Here is a 13,032-nt window from a genome sequence, read left to right on the forward strand (position 1 = left end):
GCAGAGAGTGTCGAACAGCAGAATATATATATATATATATATATATATATATATATATATATATATATATATATATATATATATATATATATATATATTGTCAGTATGTGTTTACTTTTAACGTAAATTAATTTGTTTTGAATAAGCCACTTTGGCAGTAATTATTCTTTGTGGGCATAGGTATAATGAGCATATATATATGTAATATATACATTTATTTATTTATTTGTTTGTTTGTTTATTCATAAATTCATTTGTTTACTCATTTATTTATTATCTGCACGAAATCCCTCTCTCCAATAAAGACGCATTTATCAACATACATAACCAATATACCACTTAATAGTGCTCTTGCCAAACAATAGTTATTACTGACCTCAAATCCAGCTGAGGCTGAACAAAGCCTATCTTGAACAATAGCTCCATGGAACAAAGAGCCTATCGTACGTGATAGTTTGTACCAGATGTACCCGATGATATATTTTTTTTACGAATAATAACCACGCAATTTCGGCCTCAATTTCCATGTGGCTTTGAGCTCATAGCCTAAAGAAAGCAGCCTGTAAAAGTTCAAGAGTTCTAGAAATGATCGGATATAGAAATGCACGTCTGTAGGGCAATAAACCAATAGGAATTAAGTATTAAGTGAAATACTGAAGTGTTGGGTAAACGTCAGCAGTTCACTGTTTAGTATCAAGAAGTTAATTTATCACATATTTCTGAGGATATGAACTGATACTTGTTTTACGCAATTATAAAGCAAGTTTATTTATTTCATCTAGAAATCTTACGAGCCACGAACGTTCAGTTTTCAAAGACTTTTATGCTGATAAATCATAAAGTCTCTTTTTACAATTAAAAAAATATATTACAAAAGCCACTGATGAGATATCTTAATCAGATTTGTTCTATGTACTCAGCAGTTACCAAAGTTTTTAATCACATTTCATTTGTGTATTTCAAGTACCCTGTTGATGAAAGATGAACCCCTAAAAAATGGCTACTCCTCAAGAAAAGGCACAATGTGTGCCATGGTTTATTGAAACAAAATCGGATACGCAGACAAAAACTACAGAGCTGAGGATCCACTGTCACATCCGTCAATTCGTGCATGGCAATAAGAAATATGTGAAGACAGGACAGTGATGGATAAAGGAAGAGGACGGCCAAGAAACTAAGGAAAACATCGATCGTGTAAGACAACCTTGATCGTTCACCTGCAAGTCCAACCGCATTCGCTGCCAGACTCTTACAGTTACCACGTTCAACAGTGCACAAAGCCCTACAAAAGGACTTGCGATTGTACACTTACAAAGTGCAACTCATACAGGCACTCTAGCCAAATGATAAACCAAGACGATAAGAGTTTGCAGTTAACATGCTGGAACGAATTTCTGAGGATGAAGCGTTCTTCAACCGAGTTTGCTCTAGTGATGAGGCAACCTTTCATGTTTCAGGGAAACTGAACACACATAATGTGAGAACCTGGGGATCAGAACATTCCCATGTGACTAGGGAACTTCACCGAGGAATACAAAGGTGAATGTGTGCTGTGGGATCATGTGCAATCGAATCATTGGTCCATTTTTCTTCAACGAGACATCAATTATTGCAGATGTTCATCACAACTAGATGACCTTCAACCAACCATCATTTTCCAGCAAATGGCATCACCATATTGGTGGATCATGTTCGTGTGTTTAAATCAAACATTTCCAGACCGGTGGATTGGAAGGATGGCCCAATCCCCTGGCTACCTCTCTTTCAATTGTGATATCATTCCCCTAGACTTCTTTCTATGGGGTTATGTTAAAGATATCGTGTATCGGACAAAGATATGGGACATCACTGATCTCAAGCAAAAGATCACTGATGCCATTGCCACCACTGATGAGGCTATGATACAGCGAACATGGCAAGAAATCGAGTACCGTCTTGATGTGCTTCGTGCAACTAATGGTGCCCATATAGAGGTGTATTAAAGGTAAAAAACTTCAATATCTACTCCTCATTTTGTAATAATTTCCACATATTTGTCTGTTCATTTGCTTTTGTAATATATTTAAATTGTAAAGAGACTCTATGGACACCCTGTATTACCAAATTCTCAGTTTGAACAAAAACGAAAATATAACTCGCTTGAACTTCGTCGTAATTTGCAATCCTAGTTAGGGTTATTTTCTTTACAAAATGAATCCTTTTGGATTTTCGTATTTTCACACTTGTTTTTCAAGTTGTGTAAAACTAACAAAAACACTTTAAATCGAGTGCAACCAACACAACAACTGCTTGTATTTGAGTTCCTGGTAGCAGATTGACTACTCTTATATATATCACGGAAATGAAGCATAAGAAATCTCTTAGAATATGAACATTCAGGGAAACATCAGCTGCTGCTTCTTACTAACATTTTCAATGGAATTGCTATAGAATTTTTCAGTTCTTCGGAATTATTGATCGGATTTTGACTTCAACACGGACATCAAACTTTAACGATATTTGATTTGAAATTGTCATAAGTCAATTGAAATAAACGCGATTAGGCGTCGAATCACGGAACTTCTGCGTGTCATTTGAAATGTCAATGTCAGAATAGACTTTACATAAATAATTTTTATTTCTCTGAAAGATCAAATTGGTTTTAAAACTTACAGCAGTGCCGAGAACGATTTCAGTGACTAATATAGTCAACACATTTCCGATGCGTGTGAATATGTTAATGCCTAGGGGATGAATTAAAATGAATTATCTAGAAAAATTAAAAAATAACTTTATGGTATTTTTTCAGAGACTCGACGTGCACCTGTTATGGAAAATGAGTCAGTGTATTAAAAGAATATGAAATGCATTATGACGAATAAATATGGAAGTGGAAGATTAAAATGGTGGTTTATAAAGGCGTTCATCTTTAGAAAGACGCACATCATTGTAAAGGTGTACATTCTATAAAGGTGTACATCTTTATAAAAGTATATTCATAAAGTGTACATCTATGAAAGTGTACATTTTATAAGGTGTACATCTTTATAAAGGTGTACTTATCTATAGTGTATGTCTTGGCCCCAACTTCGAGAGCAGTAACGCTTCATAAAACGGAACAGGAATCGCATTCATGTAAAAATCAATTAATTATAATATTGCACTGACAAGAAACTGCCCTTAAAATAACAACGTCAATCCATGACGCTAACATGTCTAATAATTATGAGAAGTTCAAGGAAATAATAAATAATAAAAATAAAATAATATAACTGACTCGCAATTTTCCCATCTTCATTATCGTTATCTAACTTCTTCAGTGCGTCCTATCATCATCATTATCATCAGTCGGATAAGGGAATCATTTCCAACAAAGGAAAATTAGGGAAATTTCAGTTCAGCCATTTTTCCATTCAGTCCAGAGATCCATCTACTTGACCTTTATCATTCTTCGGAGAAACGAAGAACAGAAATGAATATAAAAGTACAATATCCAGTCCCTAATTCATTTGACCCGCTCAACCTACCCATTAGCCATTATCCACAAAAGGGGGCCCATTATTTAAGGAGGTAGGGTGGGGGACGAAAGAAGACCATTCGTTATATTAAGCAACCAGATTAACTTTCATCTAAGAAGCAGATTGTTCTCTCTCTCTCTCTCTCTCTCTCTCTCTCTCTCTCTCTCTGGAGATTTCTGGAACATTTCAGGTAATAATGAAAATTATATATATACATACATATATCTATATTTATATATTTATACACACATATATATAATATATATATATACTGTATATATGTATACGTATGTATAATATATATTATATATATATATATATATATATATATATATATATATATATATATATATATATATATATATATATATATATATATATACATATATTATTATACACATATACTGTATGTATGTGTGATCATACATTATGAGGAAAGTAAAGAAATATGAACTTTATATTTTTACCTCTATATGTTTCATCTTTGTACAGTATTAAGTCAATTTGATAATTATTTATAAGGCTGTAACTTTTATAAAGCATAAAATATAAAACAACAGCTATTTATATATAAACCTGAGTAATAACCCATTATTACCCTTTGCATTTAATACCATCATAGATAAAATTTCCAAAATAGAAGGAAATTTTTATCCATTTACCAGTCACTCAAGTAACACTCTTTGGAAACTATTTCGAAAGTTCAGTGCCAAGGCAATTTCACTTTCCACACCATCAATCTCCTGTCAGTTGAGGACTTTATATATGTAATACATACATGTTTGAGGCGGAAGTATTAAGCTAATGGGTGCTGTTGGCATCTGATCGTCGCTGGGCAGACGGGCCCAGAATCAGTTTGGCCGAATTTGGGAGAAAGGTGATTAATTTTTAGATTTATCCGCATGTCAAACAGGTTGGTCTCTTCATTTTAACCATTTGTTTTGTGTTTGGGAATTTAATAGGAGCTTACTTGGCAAGTTTATTCTTATGGGATTTATAATAATAATAATAATAATAATAATATTACTAATAATAATAATATTATTAATACACACACACACTATTATTATTATTATTATTATTATTATTATTATTATTATTATTGAGAAACAAATCCACAGTTATGTGACAGTACAAATATATTTGAAAATAAAACTATTGCAAAGTTTCATAACTAGGTTTGTTTCTCCATTTGAAGATTCATGCTACTGTCAGTATTATTATTATTATTATTATTATTATTATTATTATTATTATTATTATTATTATTATTATTATTATTATTATGGGCTATGATTTTTTATCGTAAATGAAAAGGGTAACTATAAGAATCCCAGATTCATGGTACTATGTTGGAAAGTAACAAAAATACATTATATAAATTTTAGTAATGATCTAAGGTTCTTTTGCATGGATGAAAATAATACGAATTCCGTATTCTGATATTCATCTTGGAAAGTTGAAAAGGCATAAACAGATGACAGATGGTTTAATAGCTTAAGAGTTAGCGTGGGCTAAGATGCACTGATCTTGAATTTGAAATGAATCAGATGTGCGTGAGGATCTTGAGAGTAAAAGGAAGATACCATACATGATGTACATGTGCCTCTAAATATATATATGATAGTATATGAAAGAGGTAAGAGAAAGTGTTGAATAAGTCTAGTACAGATGTGAGGTGTCAAGAGATTGAAAGGTTGTGATTTCACGTTCATGTTCGTCTTATACTATAACGTATCATCGTTATCAGGAGTTTTGATATTTACATTGAAGATGGACCTAGTTATTTTGTCTATTCGTCCGATCTCTTCTTTCTGTATTTCCTATTACCCTCTGTTATTTCTTTCAAATGAACACCATTTTCTTTGGAAGACTTAGTTCCTGCTGCGAGCGTTCCATTCTCGCCAACACTCTGTTGGTCGCGAGTTCGAATCTCCGACCGGCCAGTGAAGAACAAGAGGAATTTGTTTCTGGTGATAGAAACTACTTCGCTATAATGTGGTTCGATTCCACAATAATCTGTAGGTCCCGTTGCTAGGTAACCAATTGTCTCTAGCCACAAAAATAAATCTAATCCTTCGGCCAGCCCTAGGAGCTGTTAATCAGCTCAGTGGTCTGGTTAAACTAAGATATACTTAACTTTAAAGACTGAATTTAAGTCATTTGGTTTGGGCTTGTTCCATGTATCAAGGTTTATCTTCTGAATAATAATACACACACACACACACAATAATAATAATAATAATAATAATAATAATAATGTATATTTGTCACTTCATATGGCACAGAGTTCATTAATGGGAAGAAGAAGCTGAATAAACCTAAAAGAGAATTTAAGATATGTGAAGAGAAGAAAGCTTGTAATAAATTCTAAACATGAACAGGAAATGGGATAATGGAATACAAGATGAAAGAGGTGGTTAACTCATAAACTGAGTCCAGGAAGTCAGCGGAAGTTCTACAAAGTTGTTGAACAATAAAAGTTTCTCTAGAGAGGCAAAAGTTGGGATGATGAATGGGATGTTGAATAGCTTTAATATGGAATCGAAGTGGTGGTGGTGAAAAGCGTTGCTGGGGGAGAGAGAGAGAGAGAGAGAGAGAGAGAGAGAGAGAGAGAGAGAGAGAGAGAGAGAGAGAGAGATTGTTCAGAATAGGTTATCAGGTTGGAGAACGTGTTCAAAATCAAAAGAAGAGTGTTGTTGAGAATTTCCATTCGGCATACATGTTTCAGTAGGGTACAGTAGCTTTATATAGGTATACATATTTTTATGTATGAACCACTTTCCTTTTCGCCCTATCCTTGCCTCTGCCCTAATATTTAAAAGTCAACAATGTGCTTGATTTGTTATTTTTTGGTTGTTTTCTTTATTATGAATGGAATTATACTAACATGTGATAAAGCTTTAATAAAAGCAGAGTAAAGATGAAAGGAGTGAAGCTTGATGTGAGCCAAGTTAAAATACACAGAGACATGCTTTGTTTATATATTTAGAGAATTTGTTTCATATAGTACAGCAGAGCTAAAAACACAATATTATGTTACTTATTATATTCATATAGACAGAGAGTTAACATACACACACAATAATGCTTATATATATATATATATATATATATATATATATATATATATATATATATATATATATATATGTTATATATATATATATATATATATATATACATACATTACACATAATATTATTGTCATATGTATATATATATATATATATATATATAGTACAGCGTTATTAATATAACAGCTGTAGAGTATATTGCTTATACATACATATGAAGTACATAATAGCTGAAGCATACATACATATATTATTACAACATGCTTCACTTTCTCAGGAGAGAGATCCAGAGTACACAACATTGAAGTCATTATCTGCTTACTTAGAAACTACAACTTTTGTCATTCCTACTATTAATGCTATATCTCTTTCTTCTTCTCCCTTTTCAATATTACTCAAAGTGCCTTATTTCAGATGAAGAACGACTAGCAATAAATAGTTATTCTCTTGTTTGTAGCTCAGATAATATTCTAGATTAAGCCTCAATATAAAACCATTTTTTATAAGGAGAATAAGAAATATTGCAGACATAAATTATACATGTCGGCGCTTATTTTCCTGGCTTAGTGTAAATTGGTCCAAAGCAAGGGATGAAGACTATTTATGAGAAAAGGACATCTGTGATACTAGCCATATGGAGTCTTCCTTCATTTGTAAAATGCCACATCTGTCATTTTCGCACACATGCCTGGAAATGTGGGATCTCTCCTATTGAGGTAGGGCATGATACACAAATAATAATACAAGTATACATGTAAGTGTGTAGAAGTCGTTTATATATATCAATAATAAATATATTATTATATAGATATGTATATATACATACATATTTATATACATATATATTTGTATATATATATATATATATATATATATATATATATATATATATATATATATATATATATATACTGTATATATATATATATATATATATATATATATATATATATATATATATATTAACAATACGACACGTAGCAATATATCACACACAGGTGTGCACAGAATACATTAGCTACTGACACATCACACACACATAGCAGCATATATATATGTATACATATAGGAGCATATATAGATAAATGAGTAGATAGATAGATGATAGATAGATAGATGACACGTGTGTGTGTTTTCTCTGCTCACCTGTGTGTAATGTATAGACATTCATTATTGTGTTAATAACAATGAATTCTTTCTTCAGCAAACACCAGAGTAGTCCTCACTAAAAACTTATTACTTTTTCAATAATGAATGCTTATGGTGGGTAAATCTAGTCAATAGAATATTAATACACTGAGTTAATTAGTTAATGAGTCATCGTTCCTTCATCAAGCAACCGAAGAATGGATAGTGATCGGGGCTTGAATACACCGATTTGTAAGCATGCCTGTTATATATATATATATATATATATATAGAGAGATCATTTTAGACGTGATTTTAGCTTAAAATTAAAATTAATGAATGTTAATGACCAGAGCTCGTGCATTGAACCTCCGAGCCTTCGGGGTGTGTGTGTGTGTGTGAGAGAGAGTATATATATATATATATAGAGAGAGAATTGTCAGTTTAGTAAAACAAACATTTTGAATAATAAGACTCCGTGTGTCCCAAAATATAAATATGACAGTTTCACTGTTGTGAAATTAAGATTTATAGCACAGCCAAGCTGCACATAAAAGAAGACATCGTTGGTTGGTCGCCATAGTCACGATTTTTCTATTTTTCCATACTGTCGAAACTCGAGAAAATATCGTCAGGAACATCACCTCAGATACAAGTAGTTTTATGAATCAATGCCAGCGAAGAGTTTGTTCTTAATATCGTAGAAAAAACTATCTGAATATGATATCATAATGCCATCAAAGCAATAAAAGCAAATGTGTTGCTCATAGGTCACTACAACACATGACTTCAGTTTGTTTATTAGCCTTCGAAGCTGGGACATGTCGTGAGTTTATTAAATTGTGAAAATATTGTCATTTTCAGCAACCTTTTACTGATTGTTTAATATTACTTATCTAACCGAACTATTAATACTTCTTCAAGAGACAGTTGTTGAATAGTCATGAACAGCAATTAATAGTTTGCCACAATGCTCCTACTACCATTTCACCGCGGTGAGAGTACTTACAGCCAGATTTGAGCCGACAGGAATGGACTTGGCACGTAATTTTCACCATGTCATTAAAACCATCGAGTTTTTTCACAGGCACATGCCGCCGAGGCCCGACGCAGCTTCACGTATTTCCGCAGCCCAACCGGCGCTAGGCCATCAAGGGGTAAACATTTGAGACGGTCTTCACTCTCCTCAGTGAGGGGCGTTAGCATGCCACGCTCCAGACGCACTAGTGGAAAGCCGACGCAGCCAGGGCAGCATGATATCTTCGGCATCGTAGCATCGAAGGCACCACGTCTGCAGGTCTTCTTAGCCGGGTGCTGACTGGCGTGGTGTCAGTAGCCGATGAGGTTTCGAGCGGGACGGAGAGGCCTTCTTAAAGGTTTCGAGGGCGCTTGATAGCCCTCAGTCGCACCTGTTTCAGATCCATCTTGCAGCAGTACTACACCGGTTGAAGAGTCCGGCCGCTGACCTGTTGACCGAAAGACGTCCGTGGCGAGAGCGGTTGTAGGTCTTCAATTGTCAAATCATAACCATGAGCAGCTTGGGTTACTTGTCGTTACGAGGGGCCCAGAGCACACCGGAAGAAACGCCCAATGTCCTCGATCCTCAGCGCACATACGGAATGAACAGCGCGACAACAACACCAGCTTCAGGTTCGACCGAGAACCCGCCTCATTTTCCAGGATATTTCATAGTGTCTTGATTTATTACCTTCCGAACTTCTTCATGCCTTCGTAACATGTCCAGCAGCAGAAGGAGCCTTGCTTTGCCTTCAATAATGCCGGAGCAGGCCCTCTCCAGCCCCGTGGCAGTTTGCAAAAGTAAGCCACCAACCATGTTTCGGCTCATCTTCCTCACTTTAAAAACAGTGAGCCGATACTGAATACGATTAGCAGAGCAGGCGTGGTGTTATGAGCAGCACCACCCAGTCAGGCCTGCTTCCTCACCCCTTTCTAGAACTATTCATACTCTCTCGTCTGGCATCCTCCTCTTTCTTTCGGCTCACCTTCCTTTTTCTTCGTTCTCTTCTCTCCTAGTTTTCTCTCGTTCTTTTGTTGCCCATGCTTCATTTCTCTCTTTCTCGCCTTCCTCTCTTCCTCTCTTCTTCTTTCGTTATTTCATACGTTTTCGTTTCTTCAGCTCATTGGAGTGAGGCATTTGGAGTTTTCTGTTCACTTGGTTTCTTCCGTGAGAGCCCGCTTTCTTTCTGACCATGAAGATTTGGTGGTTCTTCAACATAAATTGTTAGGAGTGATTAACAGTCTGGAATATAGTTTGGGGAATAATCCCTTGCTTTGCGACACTCGATAGATAAGCACCTTTCGCAGACACTGTGGCTGAGAGCGCTCAAAGGTCACACACGGAGTGTCTTCCACACCGTGATAACACGCCACATATTCTGTGGAAACAATGCACAGGTGCAGTTTGCAGCTTGCGGGCATGGTGGGTTTGTTGGATGGGATGAATACTAGGTGAATAGGTCTGATCCAAGCGCGCATTTGGCTTACTTCAAACTTACTAAAGTTACAGCAAATAGGTGTGGGGTAAGATTAGAGACTTTTAACATGGCTTCCAGGTACGAAATCTTCTGCTTCCTCAGGTTACACCTGAGGAGCTGCTTGGTTATAGTGACATTAGCTAGGCGGTCGGCTGCAAGGTTAGTGAGGGTTGAACAAGTGGCGACACGGAATAAGTTATACAGGGTAAATTTTGACTGCATTACGAGACAGTAATAATAAATTATGGGAGGAAGTTTTGAAAATTGAGGACATCTTTGAATGGGTTACTGGTTACTGTTGATGGTGTTGTGGAGACTTAGATGTTTCGTTGTTTTTTCCTCTTGTCAGACTACCTTAATGTTGAGAAAGAAGCAGTCTTTAATACGGTGACTAAACTCAGGTTTGAGCAGTTATAGCTGCTTCTGAGGGTGTATTTTGGGGATATTTTACCACTCAGGCTCTGAATCTACTTTGAAAAATGCATATCTTTATGGTTCACAAATAATTTTCACTGGGGAGAATTTGTATCGTTATTATGGGATTTGAAAGTACGCTTTTGTCTGATAGAGGGTTGCTTGTGGAGGTTCCTGTTATTGATATGAAATTGTTTCACAGTTTTATTATCCAGCCTTTTCCTAGTAGTTTTGATGGTTGGATGGTGACTGGGATGGAATAGAGACTATGTATATTTTGGGTGATCAGTATCAGTCCCTCTATAATTATGTCAGGTGTACTTTAGTTCATGACAGATATGTTTGTGACAGTAGGATTTTTGCCTTAGAAACGTCGACTTGTTAGGATGAACTGTCACTTGCTCATAATCAGACACCTTCAGACTGTGACTTTACAACATTCCCGCTGGAGTATCACGCGGCCTCCACGAAGACTCATGGCAGTTTTTTGTGCAAGCCCAGATCTCCACCGATGTCATAATACTGCATACTGATACCTCTGGCTGAAAGGATCCTGCTTCTTGAGTGCCTCTTGTCGGATTGTCACACCGAAATTCCAAGTGCTCAGTAGGATGGTATACAAGTTGAGCACTCGTCTCTTCATGCGTCACCCTCATGGGGAACACGGTGTTATCCCTGTGCCTTCTCCCTAGGAGGACATAACCACGATTCCTCCACTTTCCCACCGCCTGAGGATGACTTTTTGTTCTGACCACTACCTCTCTCATTGATTTTGTTGTTGACTGCGGTCTTAGTTGTCATGCTGTGCAGTGTTGGGGGTTTCTGAATTTTGATTTTGCCATGTTCAATTATGTGTATTTCTTTTGGGTTGGTAATGTGGGAGATATCCCACATTTGTTTTTCTCTGTGCCTATTTTTAAAAGTTTTGTTTTTCCTTTGTTTCTCAGATGCATTGAATTAGAGGTCAAATAAATGGAGGAATGTGACTTATCATGACTTCAGTCAAGTTTGACTTATTTTGACTCATATGTCGTAGAGACTCAATTAGTGGAAATTGGATAGCACTATGTTATTCTGACTTGGTTATTTTTGAGAGGGTTAACAGTTCTGGGATATAGATACTCCCATTTCCTTTCTATTTGGTTACAAACTGTTTGCTATTGCTAGACTACTGAATAAACTGCTTTTGTAGACATGTTTTTGCTGAAATTCCTTAGTTCAGTTAGTGACTTGGATAACGAGAGAGAGAGAGAGAGAGAGAGAGAGAGAGAGAGAGAGAGAGAGAGAGAGGAGAGAGAGAGAGAGAGAGAGAGAGGCTTGACTGAGGGAGAGAGGAGTTAAGCTGGAGCAGGCTGGCCAGCGCCACTACCATGATTTCTTTTGAGATACGTATAAGGTTAATTACGTCATTGACCTTATAACAGATGTAGTAAGAGGTTATGACCTTATTGGACCTTTATATATAGATATATATATATATATATATATATATATATATATATATATATATATATATATATATATATATATATATATATATATATATATATATATATATATATCATACAAGGTCCAATAAGGTCATAACCTTCTTATTACTTATATATATATATATATATATATATATATATATATATATATATATTATATATATATATATTATATATATATTATATTTATATATATATATTATATATGTATACACATATATATATATATATATATATATATATATTTATATATATATATATATATATATATATATATATACACACACACACACATTAGAACTTTGAACTTATTTGTTCTAAATGTGAAACAAATTTTCCTATGAGAAATAAAGGGAATCACGATAATTTGTTCCATCCTACCCAAAAAGTCCCTGTTTTAGAATTTTTTCTGTTATTAATGTGTTCAAAAGATAAATTAAGAGTATAAAGTAATAAACAGTAGAAGTAAAATTTTGGAAAATTTGGTGAAAATGGTGCGTGGCCAGCTGGGATTGAGGGAGGAGAGACTGATCCCGTCGAGGAAACGAATATGGTCACAGTAGGCAAAAGGTTGATAACTAAATCAGTTCGCATTTTGCAAGGATAATCAAAGGAATTGATAGTGCATGTGTCTGATTGTGTCTGTGTGCGTGTAGAGAGAGAGAGAGAGAGAGAGAGAGAGAGAGAGAGTATTCAGTGTCTGGCAGGTAAGAAAACAATCCCTCACGCGTGTATGATTGTCGACGTGTTTACGCTTGGATCTTGAGTGCAAGAGGAAATCAATTATGCCACAACACATCAACTTAATGTTGGCAAACGGCAGAATTTAAAACTATAATCCAATAAACATGAGGATTTTTCAAACAAATAAATAATAGCTAAAGAAAGCCAGTAAGAAAAGGAAAGAGGTAAATAACTTTTCACCAGGAAG

The sequence above is a fragment of the Macrobrachium rosenbergii genome, chromosome 51 (assembly GCF_040412425.1).
Source record: "Macrobrachium rosenbergii isolate ZJJX-2024 chromosome 51, ASM4041242v1, whole genome shotgun sequence".
Taxonomy (NCBI): domain Eukaryota; kingdom Metazoa; phylum Arthropoda; class Malacostraca; order Decapoda; family Palaemonidae; genus Macrobrachium; species Macrobrachium rosenbergii.